This window comes from Peromyscus eremicus, chromosome 14, assembly GCF_949786415.1.
Source record: "Peromyscus eremicus chromosome 14, PerEre_H2_v1, whole genome shotgun sequence".
Taxonomy (NCBI): domain Eukaryota; kingdom Metazoa; phylum Chordata; class Mammalia; order Rodentia; family Cricetidae; genus Peromyscus; species Peromyscus eremicus.
Window position 1 is genome coordinate 81,614,458 of NC_081430.1, and position 20,333 is coordinate 81,634,790.

Sequence of the window (20,333 nt, forward strand, 5' to 3'; positions counted from 1 at the left end):
CCACAGGGTTCTGAACACTTTAAAAAAAGAAAACCTGTCTGGCTAAGAATTTCTGCACACTCACAAATGCTTAAACTTTTAAGGCTCTGCCTCCAAGTCTCTAGTCTCAGCAGCAATGTGGATTGAGTCTGAAGGTTTCATCCTCTGACAAGTGCAGAGAAAGTTGAGGTCAAAATGAGCTCGACAGAGTCTTTGATACAGGTTGAGAGGTCTGCTGGGTTCACAAAGGTAGGCTCATCAGTTGGGCCTCGGCCACAAAGTCGTAGTGATGAAATAAGGTGGTAAGGAGCTGTTCGGATATACATGAGCCAGTATTTCAAAGGCTCCCTAGAACAGGGGAAGAGGATTTCACTCATCTGGAAAAAAGCAGAAGTGTACCTTAAAAAAAAAAAAAAAAAAAAAGAACACCTAAATGCCAGGCCAAAACCACCAAGAGAACTCCCATCCTTGCTTATAAAAACTACAGTGGCAGTGGGTGGTGGTGGCACAGGCCTTTAATCCCAGCACTCGGGAGGCAGAGCCCAACAGATCTCAGTGAATTCCGAGACCAGCCTGGGCTACAGAGTGAGTTCCAGGAAAGTCTCCAAAGCTACACAGAGAAGCCCTGTCTCAAAAAACAAACAAACAAACAAACAAACAAACAAAAAACTACAATGGCTTATTCTAGGACTAGAAACTTCATCTCCAAATGATGGTTAAGGATCTTCATTCTAAAAACAATCGCAGCTGGGCAGCAGTGGGACCTTTAATCCCAGAACCCGAGAGGCAGAGGAAAGCAGATCTCTGTGAGTTCAAGGCCAGCCTGGCCTACAGCACGAGATCCAGGACAGCCAGGACTGCTTCACAGAGAGATCCTGTCTTAAAAAACCAAAAAAAAAAAAAAAACTAAAGAAAAAAATTAAACAATAAACTTTAGACCTCCCTCAAAGACCTAGACAAACCCAATTATCCTCGTAAGTGGACTGCTTCAGTTTTGGACAGGTGAAGGCCTTGTAAGGAGTCTAAAGTTGGCAACAATAGTCTCAATTTCACGTTCAAAAACTGAAACAACTACTATGCTTCTTTTTGTCCCTTCTTTCTCTGTCTAGAGCAGGGAGCTGGGAGCAACAGGAGGCAGAATTCCTACACTCTGGTGCACTGTAGAGTCAGGCCCTAGAGTGAGTCAAAACAACTCATTTTTCTCTTGACACTCAGAATCTAACTTAAAAAAAAAAAAAATTTAAAGGAAAAAAAGTGGGGAGACAGAAAAGGGGGTTGGGGTCACTTCTTCATGTAATTACACTTGTAATTCCCCCTAGCTCTGCCTTCTAGTCCAACAGCACAACAAAGTGTAAAGTCCTCCTTTTAGATATTCACTCCTCCCTTACAGTAATCAGTCTATCCATCTGATCTGCAGATAAACAAGGAGGGCAGCGGAGTAACCAGGGGACCTTATTTACCCCCTAACCTCAGGCGTGCCCAGCCAGCTCCCAAAAGGGAAACAAAAATCAAAACTTGTCACTACTAAGAAAAACAGAAAATCAACCTTTATAATACCCGACCCCTACCAGGCCAAGTAAACAATCTGGCCCCTCCTCAGGGCCCCCACCTCTCCAATCTCGGGTTCCTCACCCCTACCTTGTTCCCGGACACCGCCACCACAACCCGAGGGGTGGCAGCGGAGCCGAAGAACAAAGAAGGCCCCCCAGATCTCCCCCACACCCGCACATCCCAGAGCCGAATCCATTGTTTATGCCACCCCACCCCCATCCGAGCCGCACCCGTCCCCCCCTTCCTCCTAGAAGCGACCGGAGCCCCGGGACCAGCGCTCGCCCGGGGCTGGGCCAAGCTGCCCCCGCCCTGCCCGTCGCGCCCGTCGTGGCCCGCAGAGCCCACCCGGAGTAGCTTGGCCGCCGCAAGGCGATGCGGGGGACGCGGGCTGCCGACGGGACCCAGGCTGCTCTAGGGCCCCGACGGATCCATCCTCAGCAACATCTCCGCCCCCTCCTCCTCGGCTGCCTCCCAGGCTTCCTCCTCTCTTGTTGTCAGTTGGAATCAGCTGATCAGAGTGAACTTCTCCCAGCTCGGACCAACAGGAAGGCATGAGCCGCGCAACCCAGCGAAGGAGGAGCGGCCGGGGGCGGAGCACGACAGCGGCGGGGCGGGAAGGGCGAGCGTGGCATCTTGGGAGCTGTAGTTTTCTTGGTGGCGTCCCTCTGTCCGAAAGCCCAGAAATATAGGCTCCAGATGACTACAACTACCAGATGGAGGTGTCGCCCTTGTGAACAGACGGCGAAAACAGGCCGAGGAGCATTTCGGGACTTGGAGTTTCCACTGAGACTGTGGTTTTTGCAGGTTGAAGCCCGTTGTTTAGGGCTGTGGCCTGGGAAGAAGTTCTGTAGATTAGACAAATAATATAATGTTTATATAAGAAGGAAATGGAACGGCACATTATTATTGTACATCTTTCCTTCAGAAATGCGCAAAGTGGGAAAAGACCATTAAACACTGACTGAAAGGATATCAGTATGCTTGAGGGTATTTTGTGTTTTCCCTAAAGGTGTTCAACAAACCCACTGTTAATTTTTGTTGTTTTTGGTTTGTTTGTTTGTTTGTTTGTTTTGTTTTGTTTTTCGAGACAGGGCTTCTCTGTGTAGCATTGCACCTTTCCTGGACCTAGCACTGTAGACCAGGCTGGCCTTGAACTCACAGAGATCCTCCTGGCTCTGCCTCCTGAGTGCTGGGATTAAAGGTGCACCACCACCGCTCGGCTTACTGCTTGTTCGTTTTCCGTCTTTTTCCCTATATAGGCCTCATAACTTCTAATTTTTAAATTGTGCAAGATAGCTGGGCCACACATTCCAGTAAACTTTAAGATTACAGTGCCTGCTAATGTTAACACTATTATCAGACTTTTAAAAAAACAGCTTTATGTTCGTTTAGTGCTTTCACTTTTTTCTCATTTATTTCTTGGAATAACAGTGAGAGAAAACACGATGCACAGGAAAGATACTGGTCTTTAAGGCCTAGGAAAGCTTTAGGTGGTTAGGGTAAATCACTTAATGACTCCATAAAATAAAGGAATTTTGCTGTGTAATTTCTGCCAATTTTAATGTTGTATGATTTTATCTCGATAATGGTTAACCTGAGACAGAAAACTAAGGTTAAGTTACTTGCCAAAGTACACAGCAAATTATTGACAACGCTGGATAAGATCTCATCTTCTGACTTAAGCAGGACACTCTTTTGCCTTCTGATTCAAAGGACATAATCAGATCAATAGTCAAGCCAAATCTCCAAAATACTGAATGCGCTCTGTATAAGGATTATATTGCTGAAAAGCATATCTTTAGGACAGAGCCACCAGTGGACAACCTGGAGGTGAACCTTTCTCTCCTGCACTGTATCACAAACCAGGGTGGTAAAAACTAAACTAGCTGTAGCACTTTAAAAAAATAAATCTTTAGCCAAGTAGTGGTGGCTAATGCCTTTAATCCCAGCACTCCAGAGGCAGAGGCTGGTGGATCTCTGTGAGTTGAAGGCCAGCCTGGATTACAGCGTGAGTTCCATGACAGCCAGGGCTGTTACACAGAGAAACTCTGTCTTGAAAACCACCCCCAAAAAATAATAATAATTATAATAAATAAATAAAAAATGCCGGGCGGTGGTGGCACACACCTTTAATCCCAGCACTCGGGAAGCAGAGCCAGGTGGATCTCTGTGAGTTCGAGGCCAGCCTGGGCTACCAAGTGAGTCCCAGGAAAGGCGCAAAGCTACACAGAGAAACCCTGTCTTGAAAAACCAAAATATAAAAATAAAAATAAAAAATAAAAAATTAGATGTTTGTTAGAAATAAGGTGGTGTGGGGAGAGGAAAGACAGGATTTTAGAAAAGAAGTTAAACTAACAAGTTTTAAACAAGCCTGAGATTGGTTGGCATGACGAAGGTTTTTTTCCAGGACTGCCTCTGTGACTACCTGTACCTTTGTCAGATTATTTCATAACCCTGCTTGTAAGATGAAGATACTGAAGATATTGGTCTGTGTATGTAGAGAGTGCTTTCCTGGCATACACAAGGCCCTGGGTTTGATCCCCAGCACCACAAAAAATGAGGATATTAATATATTGTAGAGCCGGGCGGTGGTGGTGCATGCCTTTAATCCCAGCACTCGCGAGGCAGAGCCAGGCGGATCTTTGTGAGTTCGAGGCCAGCCTGGTCTACGGAGGGAGATCCAGGAAAGGTGCAAAGCTACACAGAGAAACCCTGTCTCGAAACAAAACCCATCTCTGCCTCCCAAGTACTGGGATCAAAGGCGTGCACCACTGCCACAGGCCTCTTTTACGTTCTTTCCACCCCTGTTGGTTGGTTGGTTGATTTGTTTGTTTTACCAAGACCTACATTTCTTCCCCCCCCCCCCCCCGTGGGATTGGATAGAGAAACACCAACACCTCATAAGCTCAGTGTGTTTATTAAATAGAGTTGAACAGAGGCAGAGTTATTGCATCCAGCTGCAAAAGGAGATGGGGTTATCATATACAGATAAACAAGGAGGCAAGGTTTATGGTATATAGCTGAACAAGGAGGCAGGTTTAGCTCATCTAGGTAGGAGCAGACTTCAGGCTGTAAACATGGGGAGGGAGAGGCTATGACAGATGTTTTCTGCACGCACCATCAACATCTACACATGGACGAGAAGAAGGCTTTGCCATCACTCTGAGCCTGGGAAAGTGGGTGCCATTTTCTGAGGCTCTGGAAGACCTACATTTTCATTGGAATGTTGTCTGAAGATTCTTTAAAACCTAGGATAAAGGGTCATTGCTCCAGAGAGATTTCACTTTTGATTTTTTGTTGTTGTTGCTGTTTTTAGTTTGTTTGTTTGTTTTGCACCTCACCCCATGAAGAAATACTTAAAATTCAATGTTATTATTTTATTTAGTTAACAGCCACCAAGACATTTCTGTTTGGGCTGTAAACCCCACTTTATGGGTCTAGTGGCACCCACACACACCATCACAACCTCCCCCATTCCAAGATGATTTTCTTTCTGGTTTGTTGGGCTGGGGTGTTTTTACTCCCCATTCACCTCTATGGGAATTTGAGTGTCTGAATTTAGAGTTCCTACCAGGTTCTGGGCTTGGTCTTCTGTCTCACTTGCTCTAGGATGCATTTAAAAAAAAAAAAAAAAAAAAAAAAAGGGGGGCTGGAGAGATGGCTCAGAGGTTAAGAGCACTGGCTGCTCTTCCAGAGGTCCTGAGTTCAATTCCCAGCAACCACATGGTGGCTCACAACCATCCGTAATGAGATCTGGTGCCCTCTTCTGGCTTGCAGGCATACATGCAGGCAGAACACTATATACATAATAAATAAATAAATCTTTAAAAAAAAAAAAAAAAAAAAAAAAAGGCTAGCTGGGTGGCGCATGCCTTTAATCCCAGCACAGGAAGGGAGAAATAATAACAATATTTAGCGGCAACAAGAAATACAAAACAGCCGGGCAGTGGTGGCGCACGCCTTTAATCCCAGCACTCGGGAGGCAGAGGCAGGCAGATCTCTGTGAGCTTCAGGCCATCCTGGTCTACAAAGCGAGATCCAGGAAAGGCACCAAAACAAGGCAGAGAAACCCTGTCTCAAAAAACAAAAAACAACAACAACAACAAAAAAAAAAACCCTGTCTCAGAAAACCAAAAAAACAAAACAAAACAAAAAAATAGTATAGCGCATTTGTGCCCTTAATTGTTCTCTGGGAGAACAGTAGTGAAAATAGTAAATAGTGTTTGATGAGACTAGAGTCAGAACAAGAAAGGAATCAGACCAATGAACACTTATGATGAAAGGCTAATCCTTGGGGAAGAGACCCTTCTCCATACTAGACTTGGCCATTGCCCCTGGCAACAGAATAATTCAGTTCCTCCCATGTTACTCTTTGCTGTCCACTGAGATAGAGCTAATAAATTCACTCTGGGTGATTTTAAAAGAAAGTTAACTCACTGAAAGGACCGTGTGTGTTTTAGAGTTGCTGGGAAGACTGGAGAATCTGGGTCAAAAAATGGTCAGGAGATGTTTGGGAGAAAATACTATCACGTTCTCACCTAACAAGTCAGGGCAGCAAGCCATGATTGGTACTGCTTGCACTGGACACACTCAATGCCCGGCTGTCTCTGTCGCATTGTCAATGGTTTGGATGCCTCAACCGAAGCTCATGTTAAAACTAAATCCCTGCCAGGCTGTGGTGGCGCACGACTTTAGTCCCAGCACTTGGGAGGCAGAGGCAGGTGGATCTGTGAGTTTGAGGCACCCAAGGCAGCCATAATGGAGAGGTCCTGTCTCAAAACAAAATAAAAAATAAATAAAGCAAAGTAGAGAGAGATCCAGGAAAGACACAGAGATCCACCTAGCTCTGCCTCCCGAGTGCTGGGATTAAAGGTGTGCACCGAGGCCCACTGCCGCCGCCGCCGCCGCCGCCGCCGCCGCCACCACCACCACACGGCCTAAAATAAATATTTCAAAATTTTTATTTATTTTTATTTTATGTGTAAGTGCCCTGGTGTATGTATGTATGTATGTGTATCACATGCATGTCTGGTGCCCATTGAGATCAGAACTGGACTCCAGGGTGGTTATGAACCACCATGTGTAGTACTGGAAACCGAACCAGGTCCTCTGCAAGAGAAGCAAGTGCTTCTAACCTTTGATCTATCTTCCCAGCCCAAAATTAAATTTAAAAGTAATTTAATAAAGAGAATAGTATGTCCTCTATCCTAGAGAAAGGGTTGGTAGTGAAGTAAAGAGGGGGGCGGGCAAACCTCAATCTGATACTTACACAAGAATTAATTCAGAATGAACTGTAAACTTTAAATATAATTCATGGGCTGGAGAAACGGCTCAGCTGTTAAGAGCACATACTGCTTTTGCAGAGGATGCAGATTTGGTTCCCAGCACCCACATGGTGGCTCACAATTGTCTGTAATTCCAGTTCCAGGAAACCCAACGCCCTCTTCTGGCCTCTCTGGACTTCTGCATGCATGTGCACACAAACTCATGTAAGCATATGCACAGATGCATAAAATCAATGACTAAATAAAAGTCATAAAACATAAAACACATGAGAAAAATCCAGTGACCTAGGCTGAGCAGAGTTCTGTTCCTTTTTTAAAAAATTAGAATACGCCAGGCGGTGGTGGCGCACGCCTTTAATCCCAGCACTCGGGAGGCAGAGCCAGGCGGATCTCTGTGAGTTCGAGGCCAGCCTGGTCTCCAAAGTGAGTTCCAGGAAAGGCGCAAAGCTACACAGAGAAACCCTGTCTCGAAAAAACAAAAAAAAAAAAAAAAAAAAAAAACAAAAAAAAAACTGAAAAAAAATTAGAATACTTTTAAATTTTTATTTTTAATAAATATTTTATATAAAAATAAAATTTAATAAATATTTAAATATAAAATAAAATTTTATTTTAATACTTTTAAAAAATTATCTACACAGTGCACATATGGAGGTTAAAGGGCAACTTTGTTAGGGTAGTTCTCTCTTTCCTCCATGTACGTGAATCCTGGGGCTTAAACTCTGATCGCCGTGCTTGCACAGCAACTGCCTCTATCCTCTGAACCATCTTGCTGTAGAGCCTGAGCTGTACTTTTTTTTATATAGTATTTTTATTTTATAATTAACTTACTTTCACGTATCAGCCACGGAACCCCCGTCCTCCCTCCTCCCACCCCCCAGCCCTTCCCCGCCAATCCACCCCCCATGCCCATCTCCTCCAAGGCAAGGTCTCCCCTGGGGAGTCAGCCCAGCCTGGCAGACTCAGCCAAGGCAGGTCCAGTCCCCTCCTCCCTACACGAAGACTGAGCAAAGTGTCTCAGCATAGGCCCCAGGCTCCAAAGTCAGCCTATGCAAGGACAGGTCCTGGCTCCACTGCCTGGGGGCCTCGCAAACAGTTCAAGCTCATCCACTGTCTCACTTATCCAGAGGGCCTGGTCCAGTTCCATGGGGGCTCCTCCGCCACTGGTTCACAGTTCATGTGCTTCCACGAGTTTGGCCATTTGTCCCTGTGCTTCCCCACACAATTCTTCACAGACCTGGAAAGAACAATACTCAATTTCATATGTAAAAACAAAAAACCCAGGATAGCCAAAAGAATCCTGTACAATAAAGCAACCTCTGGAGGCATCACCATCCCTGACTTCAAGCTCTACTATAGAGCTAAAGTAATAAAAACAGCTTGGTACTGGTATAAAAACTGACATGTGGACCAATGGAACTGAACTGAAGACCCCAGCATTAATCCGCACACCTATGGACATACGATTTTCGACAAAGAAGCCAAAACTGTACCATGGAAAAAAGAAAGCATCTTCAACAAATGGTGCTGGCATAACTGGATGTCAACATGTAGAAGACTGCAAATAGATCCATATCTGTCACCGTGCACAAAACTTAAGTCCAAGTGGATCAAAGACCTCAACATAGATCCACTTACTCTGAACCTAAGCTGTACTTATTCTTGCTCTCCTGGAGGCTGAACCCAGAGCCTTATGTATAATTAGAGAAGTTCTCTCATCACAGACCTTTTCTTTTTCTTTTTCTTTTTCTTTTTTTTTTCTTTTTTTCTTTTTTTTGAGAAAAGGTCTTGCTAAATTGCCCAGGTGGTATTGAACTTTCCGATCTTCCTGCCTCAGCTTCCCCAAAAGCTGTAACTGTATGTCTTCATCACCAGGCCCACTTGGGTTCTTACATATAAAAGTATAATTTTTAGACTAGGAAATAGATACAAATTTATCTAAATTAGATCAAATTAAAATATGTTCTTTGTGAAAGGTACTAGAAAAGTCCATATGGACAATTCCATGAATGAAAGAATAAACCAAAAATATAAAATCAGGCATGGTAGCACATGCCTGTAATTCCAGTAAAAGAGTTCAAAGCCACCTTCAGCTACATAGCAAGTCCAAGGCCAATCTAAGGAGAAGAGAGATAGACAAAGCTGTATTAAACATAGGAGTTTGGGCATTATTCAAAAATTCCAGGGTTGGGGATTTAGCTCAGTGGTAGAGCGCTTGCCTAGCAAGTGTAAGGCTCTGGGTTCGGTCCTCAGCTCTGGGAGAAAAAAAATAACAACAATTCATCGTCAAGGTAGTGATGGTGCAAACCTTTAATCCCAGCACTCAGGAGGCAGAGGCAGGCAGATCTCTATGAGTTCAAGGCCAGCCTGATATACAGAGCAAGTTCCAGGACAGCCAGAGCTACACAGAGAAACCCTGTCTCAAAAACCACCCCGAGACACACACACACACACACACACACACACACACACACACACACAAAATTGCTCCTTCTGAGCCAGTGAGATTATTCAGCCGATAAAAGGGATTACCACCTAGTCTGTCCACCTAGTTATATCTCCATTCTTCATGGCCCACGTGGAGAAAGGTGAAAACCAACTTCCACAAACCATTCTCTGACCTCCGTACTCATACTGTGGAACGTGCTACCACACATACAAAATTAACATGTAACAAAACATTTTACTTGTTAATTTATTCTTGCTTCTATGACTAAAATATTTCTGTCAACTGAATCTGCACACTGACTGATGTATTCTTTGAAAGTGGAGAATAGTTAGGAAGAATAAAATAAGTGCTTTTCGGTGAATAAGTATTTTCTTTCTCTGGATTCTAACTTTACCAACCCAAAAAGTGGGTCCTGATTGTCCCATTTGTATTACATTATCCTGAACCCTTCTGTGCCAACCAAAGTCTGCGTAGTGAATTTATTACATTTTTTTTTTTTCAGAGAGAGTCTTCCTATTAGCCCCTGGTTGGCCTCAATCCTCTGTGGTTCTCAAATACTAAATTCTAAGTGTGCGCCACCAGGTGGTGGTGCATGCCTTTAATGAGGCAGAGGCTGACTTATCTCTGAATTTGAGGCCAGCCTGGTCTACAAATTAAGTTCCAGGACAGCCAGGGCTATTACACAAAGAAACCTTGTCTCGGAAAAAAAAAAAAAAAAAAAAAAAAAAAAAAAAAAAAAAAAAAAAAAAAAAAAAAAAAAACTTAAAAAGAATGAAAACGTACACGCACATACACACACACACTGGCTGGAGGCAATTGATTAGGCCCCTTTTTGCCCTTCCCTTCTACCATGTAAAGACTTAGTAAAAAGATTCTGGAAGCAGAAAGCCAGGCCTCCTGGATTCTAAATTTGCCAGGACATAGAATCTGGAAATTCTAGTCCCCTAAAATGTAAGAAGCAAATTAATGTTCTTTATAAATTAGCCACAGATCCCCTGACCCCCCAGTATTGGAGACTAAACCTAGAGCCTTGTACTTGGTAGAGAAGCACCACAGCTAATTTGTTATAGCAATAGGAATGGCTGAGACAGCCTCTTTAAACAATACTTAACTGTTTAAACAAAAAATAGGGCAAGCAAGATGGCTCAGGAGGTAAAGGCTCTTTACCGTTACTCCTAAGATTTCAATTCCCAGGACCCACATGGTGGAAGGAGTAAACTGACTTTCCCACGTTGTCTTCTGACCTCAACATATGCACACCTAGCCTCATACACATGTGTGCACAAAGTAAATAAATATAAGTCTAAAAAAATAGTGTATCACAGAACGTATACAAAATGAAAATAACAGGACAAATAATGGAATCGGAAATGGAAACACATAAAGTTAAAACTCATTTAAAATGACTTTATAGGGGCTGGAGAATGGCTCAGCACTTATCAGCATTAACTGCACTTCCAGGAGATCCGGGTTAGATTTCTAGCACCCACACAGCAGCTCACAAACATCTGTAACTTCAGTTTCAATACTGGGGGGCGGGGGATCTGTGGCTAATTTATAAAGAACATTAATTTGCTTCTTACATTTTGGGGAACTAGACTTTCCAGATTCTATGTCCTGGCAAATTTAGAATCCAGGAGGCCTGGCTTTCTGCTTTCAGGATAGAACCTCTTTACTAAGTCTTTACATGGTAGAAGGCAAGGGGCAAAAAGAGGCATATAACACCCTCCTCTGTCCTCCTTGGCACCAAACACTCAAGTGGTGCAAAGCAGGCATAAAACCAACACACATTAAAAAAATGAAAAGAAACAGCATTATATATTTTGAAGATATACTATGACAAGAATGCTATTGTGAACATCAAAACCTCAAAATGTATAGTGAGCAAGCTAATTAATATTAGCAGTAAAGCCAGGCGGTGGTGGTGCATGCCTTTAATCCCAGCACTCGGGAGGCAGAGCCAGGTGGATCTCTGTGAGTTCGAGGCCAGCCTGGTCTACAGAGAGAGATCCAGGACAGGCTCCAAAACTACACAGAGAAACCCTGTCTTGAAAAACAAAAACAAAAACAAAAAATATCAGTAAAACTGAATAATACATTGGCTCTTGTTCTGTATGCCGATACACACAGGTACTAAAAAGGCAGAGGCAGGAGAATCACTTAAGTCTAAGACCCTGAGTGATGCAATGAGACTCAGCCCTTCCCCTCAAAAAGGAGTAACAACAATAAATACTAAGTTAATATAAAATAAGTCAGAAAAAGCATAAAGGACATATAGATCAAGTAAAGAACAAATAGCAAAGTGATCTATTTAAACTCAGTATACTGAAAACCGGATCAAATGTAGTGTCTGAATACTATAGCAACAAAGCTACAATTATTGTGTAGTTAAGAATAAACAAAACAAAACAAGGTTCAATAGTATCTGCCTACAATAAACTGGTTTGAAATACAAAGAAGGTAAAAAGTTAAACAATATTTGCTATGTAAACACTACATGAAACTAATCTCCAATGGCTGTATTAACATGTAGAAGTATTTGAAAATTAAACAAAATACCTCTAAATAATACTTTGGACTAGCTGGGGGTATAGTTTGGTGGTAGAACACTTACCTAGCATATGCAAGGCCCTGAGATAGATACCTTCAGGACTGCAAAATAAATAAATAAAGCTTTAACAAAAAAGGAGCCACAAGGGAAATCAGAAAGTATGTCAGGTTATAACTGTATGAAAACTCAGGACTGGAGAGATGGCTCAGCAGTTAAGAGCTCTTCCAGAGGACCTGAGTTCAGTTCCCATCACTCATATGGTTGCTCACAATAGTCTGTCACTCCAGTTCCAGAGGACCTGATGTCCTCTTCTGACCTCTGTAGACACTGAATTCATGTGGTAGATAGCCTATATGCAAACAAAATGTGCATACATCTAAAAGAAAAAAATTTTGAAGTGAAAACACAGTAAATACACCAATGACTTGAGAGAGATTTTTTTAAAGAGTTAAAATCAATTATTTGTGTTTCTATCATATAAAGCTAGAAAAGTAAAAGCAATTTAGATCCAAAATAAGCAAACAGAATATAATAAAGATGACAGGAAATGGTATTAATGTGGTGTGGTGATATAATACCTGTCTATATTCTTAGGATTTGGGTTACTGAGGCTCAAGAACAGCCTATGAAAAAGAGTGTACATGGTTGGGGGTGTATCTGTATCTCAGTATCTCCTGAGTAGAGCACTTGCTCGGCCTGTACAAGGCCTTTGGTTTGATCATCAGCATCTCTCTCTCTCTCTTTCTCTCTCTCTCACACACACACACACACACACACACAAAACCTATTAATAATTTAACATTTTATATGCAGAAAGGGTATGAGTGTCTGTGCACGATCCTGTGTGTACATGTGTGTGTGCAGGCCAGATGTCTCTTCCTTAGGAGGTGTCCACTTCTTTATTTGAGACAGGATCTCTCACTGAGACATATGACCCATTAATTCAGCTAGACGGGCTGGCCAGCAAGCTTTAAGAATTTGCCTGTCTGCCTCTCCACTACTGGACTTCCAAGTACTCTGCCACATTGGGGTTTTTATGTGGCTGCTGGGAAATAAACAGGAGTCCTCATGCTCATGCAGGAAGCACTTTACCGGCTGAACCATCTCTCCAACTCCAATAACAAAGAACGTTATACCATCCAATACATTTATTGGCAAGATATGGCCAAATGCCTCTAAGGGTACAAGCTGCCAAATAGAAAAGACGATCTGAATCAAAAAGAAAAGGTAGTCTGAACAACCTTTTACCTGCTAAGTAAAATGAATTTTAGTTATAGTATTCCCACAAAGATGATTCAAAGCTCACATGGATTTGCTAGTGAACTCTACCAATAATTAAGCGGAAAAAAATCAGTTATATACAGATTCTTCCAAAAAATAGAAAAGGAGGAAACACTTCCCAACTCATGGGGCCAGCATGACCCTGATTCAGAAATCAAAGACATGGGAAAATAAAAACCAACCTCCCTCACGCCAACAAATGTACACTCTCTCTTTCTCTCTCTCTCTCTGTCTCTGTCTCTCTCTGTCTCTGTCTGTCTCTGTCTCTGTCTCTGTCTGTCTCTCTCTCTCTCTCTCTTCCTAGACAGGGTTTCTCTGTGTAGTCTAGGCTGTCCTAGAGCTCACTCTGTAGACCAGGATGGCTTCGAACTCATAGAGATCCACATTCCACCTGCCTCTGCCTCCTGGGTGCCGGGCTTAAAATCATGTACCACCGTGCCAGGCTTACCACACTGTCTTAATCACAGGGGTTTTAAAATAGGTATGGAGGTAAAGTTATTAACTCTAGTCATAAATAGAACGCAAAGTTTCAGGATCTTGACAGTAAAATTTTCTCCCTCATATTTTTTCCTATCCTGCTTTTATTTTAAGTGTTTATTTGTCCTATGGACTTTCTATTCATTTGCAAATCATACAGTTTAATAACTGGTATTATTTTAGTGGTTCTTTTTCTTTTTCTGCACTTGCCTGTGTGTGTAAGTCAGAGAGCAACTTATAGGGATTAGCTCTCTTTCCACCATGTGGGTCCCTGTGATTGAACTCAGGTCCATCAGTCTTGATGACAAGCTCCTTTACCCACTGAGCCATCTTGCCAGCCCTTAGTGGGCATTTTTGAAATTATATTACTGAGAGTTTTATTATTAACCTAATAGTAATTTCTGTGTAAGTGATCTGCCTTTCTTCCTTCCTTCCTTTTTCTTTCTTTCTTTCTTTCTTTCTTTCTTTTCTTTCTTTCTTTCTTTCTTTCTTTCTTCCCTTGTTTTGTTTTTCTGTGTAGCCCTGGCTACCCTGGAGCTTGCTCTGTAAATCAGGCTGGCTTTAAACTCAGAGATCTACTTGCCTCCGCCTTTCGAGTGCTGGGATTAAAGGCACGTGCCACCACATCATACAGAAATAAAGAAATCTCTGTAATTTCTTAAAAGTTCGAGACTAGCCTGATCTACAGAGTGAGTCCAGAACAGCCGGGGCTACACAGAGGAACCCTGAACTCTGTCTCAAAAAACTACACATACACAACAACAACAATAAAAGAAAAAAAGAAAGAAAGAAAGAAAGACAAAAAAAGGAAGACGAAATTGTGGTTTCATGGTGATGCATGCCTGAAATGTCTGTTCTTGTAAGGCAAGAGGATTGTGAGTTCAAGCCTTGTATTACACAGCAAGATCCTATCTAAATAAAAAATCAAAATACCTACTTCTTTAAAGGTTTCATACATACTTTTTGTTTTGCCTCTAACAAGTTTAGTATCTGAGTTTTTTGGGAATTTAACTATTTGTTAAGTTTAAATTTGTATATGTTTCTATTTCTGATAATCATCATGCATAGCAATTTGTTCCTAATACTGCTGGCATGTGTACATGTGTGTTCATATGTATGTGCATGTGCACCTGTGTGTCCATCTGTGTGGAAGTCAGATGATGAAGTTGAGTGTGTTTCTCTAAAGTGGCAATTAATGAGACAATTCCACGTAGTTTATCTGATAGTCAAAAGGGGTTTATTTTGAATTAACTTACAACAAGCAAAGGGAGTTGGTTACAGGATCCAGGAGAGGTAAGACCCGGTCCAGTGCGGTTCTCTGGAGAACTCTGACTTGGTCGGCAGTACCAGATCCAGCATCCAGGATCACGAGGTAGCCAAGAGAGAGCAAGCATGTACACATTTCAGGTATTAAGGGGTCCTCCCTGTCTCGGCCACGCCCTGGGCGGTGGCAGGTACCTAACAGGTACCTGCTACCTACTAACGGTGGTGCTCCAGGTGTGAAGCCCAGAAAACCACCCCTACATTCCTCAGTCTCTCCTCACCTTATATATTGATGCAGAGTCCCTCAGTTGAACCCAGAGCTGATTCAAGTAGCCCAGTTAGCCAGCTTGCTCAAGGGATCTTGAGCGATGTATTCTATCTCCACCTCCCACTGGGCTTATAGGTAGGCGGCATGCCCATCTGACATTTATGTGGTTGCTGGGGATTCGAACTCCAGTCCTCATGCATGCAAATCAAGTGTTGTACAGCTGAGCCAACTCCTTGGTGCACTTTTAAATTTTAAGATTTATTTTTGTATTTTCAAAATTACATGTATGTGGTGGTGGGTTATGTACATGTAGATGTAGATGCCCATGGAGGAGGCCAGAGGTGTAGGGTCGCCCTGGAGCTGGAGTAACAGGCTGTTGTGAGCCACCTGATTGCAAAGGCAGTATGTACTCTTAACGGCTGAGCCATCTCTCCAGCCCCCAGAATTTTAAATTTTAGATGATGTCAGACTTTACCAGGCTTTTTCTTTTAAGTCACCAACCAGATCCCAAATCATGACACGGATAGTTATTATTAGTTATGAATGCTTGGCCTAGCTTAGGCTCATAGGCGAGCTCTTTCAAATTTAAATTGACCTGTTTCTCTTTATCTACCTTTCCCCCTCTTTTGTCCTTATTGAGGCTTTCATATAGGGTCTCAGACCTATAAAGCAAGGGCTCTATCTCTGAGCTATTACCTCAGCCCTGACTTCATTACCTCTAAGAGCAAATTAGGCAAATGAGCTGCCTCTGTTCTTCCTTCCTTTTTTTTTTTTTCTTATTTCAGGGCTGAGGACCGAACCCAGGGCCTTGCGCTTGCTAGGCAAGCACTCTACCACTGAGCTAAATCCCCAACCCCCCTTCCTTCCTTCTTGAGACAAGATCTCATGTAGCCCCGACTAGCCTTGAACTTAGCTGATAGCCTAGGTTAGCCTTGACCTCCTTGTCCTCCTACCTTTCGGCCCCAAGTGCTGGGATCACAGGTGTGTGCCTCTGTGTCCTGCTTAGCTTTCTTCCCTTCCTCTTTCTAATATTTGTTTTATTTTAAACTATGTGTATGCCGGTGCATCTGTGAGGAGTGTGCACACAGTGTGTAATTGTAGATATCCCACAGAAGTCAGAGAGGGCATTGGATTGCTTGGAGAGAGAGTTGCAGGGGGTTGAGAGCTCTGCCACGCAGATGCTGGGACTTGAACCCGGGTCCTCTAGCAGAGCTGCGCTCGCACCACGGAGCCACGTCTCCAGCACTTAGTTCCTCTTCTTCAGAGAGTCTGGGTTTGCCTTTGCTAATAGCCCGAGAGGGCTGTTAGGAGGAAATACTTGTGTTGGTTTTGCTGTTGTTGTGATAACACGGTCTAGAAAAAAAACAACTAGAGAGAGGAAAGATCTACTTTGATTTACGGTTTTAGTCTGTGGTCAGCGGGCCCCATGATTATACGTCTGTGATGAGGTGAAGTGGAGCTGCTCGCCTCATGGCAAGCAGGAAGCCAGAGAGAGGGCAGAGCCAAGGCAAGCTATGTGCTTCAAATTATGCCTCCAGTGACCCACTTCCTCCAGCTGGACCCAACTTTCAACTGTTCTATTGCCTCGCAATAACTTTTTTTTTCTTTTTTTTTTAATAATTTATTTTTATTTTGTGTTCATTGGTGTTTCACTTGCATGCACATCTGTGTGAGGGTGTCAGAAGGCCAGGAACTGGAGTTACAGACAGTTGTGAGCTGCCATGCGGGTGCTGGGAATTGAACCCGGGTCCTCTGGAAGAGCAGCCAGTGCTCTCAACCACTGAGTCATCTCTCCAGCCCCTACAATAACTTTTTTTTCTTCTTCTTCTTCTTCTTTTTTTTTTTTTTTTTGGTTTTTTGAGACAGAGTTTTTCTGTGTAGCCCTGGCTGTCCTGGAACTCACAAAGATCCACCTGCCTCTGCCATCTGGGGGGGTGAGAGTGGATTAAAGGTGCGTGCCACCATGGCCTAGGTCAAAAGCTCTTTCAGTGATGACCTCGTCGTCGATTAATTAATTTATTGATAAGAGCCCCTAGATTCCAATCACTTTCTGTTTTTAATATTTTTATTTTATAATTAATTTTACATATCAGCCACTGATTGCCCTGTGTTCCCTCCTCCCACCCCACCCCCTAGTCACTTTCTAAAGTATGTTTCTGAACACTACTTCTGTGGTTGGTCAAACTTTCAATAAATGAGTCTTTTGGTGGTACTTCCTTCATATGCAGTCTATAACATGCCATCACTCTCTTTTCAGAATCCTGATTTCAGTTAGCAGACCTCAGATATTGGACCTTGTGGGCAACTCCAGTCTTGATCGCCAGAGTCTGTGTAAGTACCTACTGCCTCATTTGTCCTCTCCCTGCGGTCTGGCTAAGACACAGCTCAGGAGAGTACTTCCTTTAGGAAGCCTTCCCTGGTTCCCGTACCCCTTCCACACGGACTGTCACTGCCAATCCTCTGTATTTTTTTTTAATACTCTGTATTTTTATTTTTCAGGGCTGTCCAAGTTTCTTTCAACTCAAAGTCTAACTTAATCTTCACTGAAAATGACCTTTTGAAACATCCATCTGCTTTTCATTTCGTTTATTTTTTTTTTATTTGAGATAGAGTCTTGCTATGCAGCCATGGATGGCTTGAAACTTTCTATGTAGAACTGGCTGGCCTGGAATGCCCTATGTAGCAATGGGTAGCCTGGAACTCACTATAAAATCATCTGTCTGGGCTTCAACTTGCCTTTGCTTCTGGAATGCTGGGGTTATAGGCATGCACTATAATACTGAGCAGGATGCCACCTCTTTCTCTTGTTCTTCAGTGACTTTAGAAGATCTTAGAAAGGAATGGCGCATGGGAGGTAGAGATGGTTCAGCAGTTAAGAACTCTTGCTCTGCAATCATGAGGACTGGAGTCTGGCTCTCAGAACATGCATGAGGAACCAGCTACCTATGCGAATATCTGTAAACCAGCTCTGAGGCTGGCAGAGAAGGGTAGTTTGTCAGAGTTTGCTGGCTCTCAACCTAGCCAAGAAGCCTGAGCCCCAGGAAGAGAGAGGGGGGAGGTAGAGATAGATAGATAGATAGATAGATAGATAGATAGATAGATAGACAGACAGGCAGATAGATAGATAGATAGAAATAGAGGCACTGTCTTAAAGACAAAGGAATGGGCAAGGAGTGACAGAGGAGGAGACCAGACTCTCTTCTGTCCTCTGGCCTCTGTGCACATGTACCTGCACACACACACACACACACACACACACACACACACACACACACACCACACAAATACATCTTAAAATAAAAAAAAGAAGAAACTAGGTGCTTATTTTCCATTAACTTGGCTACCCTTCCAACCTATGGAGAATGGATTATGACTTTATGACTGGTGGCTCTTTCTACCTGTTCAGTGGCCTAGTTAGTGGAAGCAGCAGGCCAGCCCTGCGCAGTGAGCTAAGTCCTCTAGGTTTCATAAGCCAAGCGGTGAACAGACACACACACACACACACACACACACACACACACACACACACACACGCAGAACTTCCTGGACCAGCACCTGCCACATCCCGCCAATTCGTAAGCTCTCAGTGCGCTTGTGCTGCAGGGATGGCAATCTCCACACTGGAGAGTCGGATCTGCAATTACACAGACACTTTAATCATGTTTGGAAGCAATTGTTTGGAAGTTATAGGAAGTCCGAATCTTGATGACAGAGCCTGAAATAGAACTTGAAGCAAAAATGTAGAGAAAAGAAATGATTTATATGTGGTTTCTAATAACTATCTTTGTTATCTATTTTGTAAAGATATATTGTGATTTTTTTTCCTATGAAACATTAATTTGGTGGGACTGGAGAGATGGCTCAGTGTACCACTGAGTCCAGTCAGTGTTGCTGTCTGCTTGTCTGCTGGAGTGTTGACTGATCTTGTGGTCATTTTTTTGTCTAGTGCTGGGGATCAATCCTAGGGTCTTATCCATGTGGACAAACATTACCTCTGAGCTGCAGTCCAATCTCCATGACCTAGGAACCTCCCACTATCAATGTATTATCTCTCCTATGTCTCCAGTTTAAATATTTGGCCTCTGGGTGATTCAGCTAAATAATACTTTTCCTGTTTTGTCAGTTTTCCTGGAGAGTCACCCAATACGCCGCTGAACACATGAGTCAAACGTGCCCATGGGGACAGGATCAGATTACATGTGGCTATTTATCTACAGCTGTCTCCCTGGCAAGTGACTAGGACAGGTTCTCTGACACTGTGAGTGCATAGCTTAGCCTGGCCTCCATAAGTGATAAACAAGCTTATTGGTGGCTCATCCTGACTTTTTGTGTGTGTGTGTGACAGAGTCTTATGTATTCCCAGCTGGCCTCAAATTCACTCTTTAAGCAAGGATGACCCTGAATTAATCCTCTTGCCTCTACTTCCAGAGAGCTGGGAATAGAGGGTGAGTACCAACACTGGTTTTTATGTTGTGCTTGGGATCAAATCCAAGGCCTCATGCATGCTAGGTAAGCACTCTACCCACTGAGCTAAAATCCTCAGCAGGAAAACTTTTTCAATAAATGGGGTTTATGTGTGGTAGTGCTCACCTTTAATCAGGAGGCAGTCAGGTGGATCTTTGTGAGTTCAAAGCCAGCCTGGTTTATTCAGTGAGGTCTAGACCAGCCAGGACTACATAGTAAGACTTTACTCAAAACAAAAACAAAAACAAACCAAAAAACTAATAGAGTATACAAATGTCTTGAAGGACTCTGCAAAGTTACAAAAAGCCTATGTTAATTTCTTCTTTCTGGATAGTCTGTGACATTTTATCCTCCTTTATGCCTTTTCAAAGAAATGAATTAATTTGGTAGTTTTGCACTAAGGTCTGGGTAGTTAGCTGAATTCTGAGCAGCCTTTTCAATATTTCGATATTCCATGACCCACAGCCTGCTAACCCTCCTTTTAAGGCTTAATTTGTTATCCTCCTTTTTGTTTGTTCTTTGATTTTCAAGACAGAGTTTCTCTGTGTAGCTCTGGCTGTCCTGGAACTTACTCTGTGGACCAGGCTGGCCTCCCTCAAACTCACAGAGATCTGCCTGCCTCTGCCTCCCAAGTGCTGGGATTAAAGGCATGTGCTACCACTACCAGGCTTCTGTTTTTCTGATGGCTCCATTCTTTTTAATCTTTCTGCAAATCAGTGTTCTACAAGGTGGCTTCACTGACAATTCTGTTCACCATTGTTTCCT

The 20,333-nt window shown here is 43.0% G+C and overlaps 2 protein-coding genes across 7 annotated transcripts in view; one reads left to right on the forward strand and one right to left on the reverse strand.

The window, feature by feature from the left end:
* Zfyve1 (zinc finger FYVE-type containing 1) overlaps positions 1-2,113 on the reverse strand; it is a 50,425-nt gene extending 48,312 nt beyond the window's left edge. Inside the window, exons 1-2 of one of the 3 annotated variants that reach the window (XM_059280044.1) lie at positions 1,876-2,113; positions 1-327 (exon numbers count right to left, since the gene is read on the reverse strand). The exon at positions 1-327 is cut by the window's left edge and continues 588 nt beyond it. The gene's annotated coding sequence lies outside the window, so the exon portion shown is untranslated. Of the gene's footprint in view, positions 379-1,875 lie in introns of all 3 variants that reach the window. The other 2 variants (XM_059280042.1, XM_059280043.1) reach the window with 2 other exon arrangements.
* Positions 1-20,333, forward strand: part of Rbm25 (RNA binding motif protein 25) — a 78,665-nt gene that overhangs the window by 6,889 nt on the left and 51,443 nt on the right. For all 4 annotated transcript variants that reach the window (XM_059280038.1, XM_059280040.1, XM_059280039.1 and 1 more), the window contains exon 2: positions 17,362-17,435. The gene's annotated coding sequence lies outside the window, so the exon portion shown is untranslated. The remainder of the gene's footprint in view (positions 1-17,361; positions 17,436-20,333) is intronic.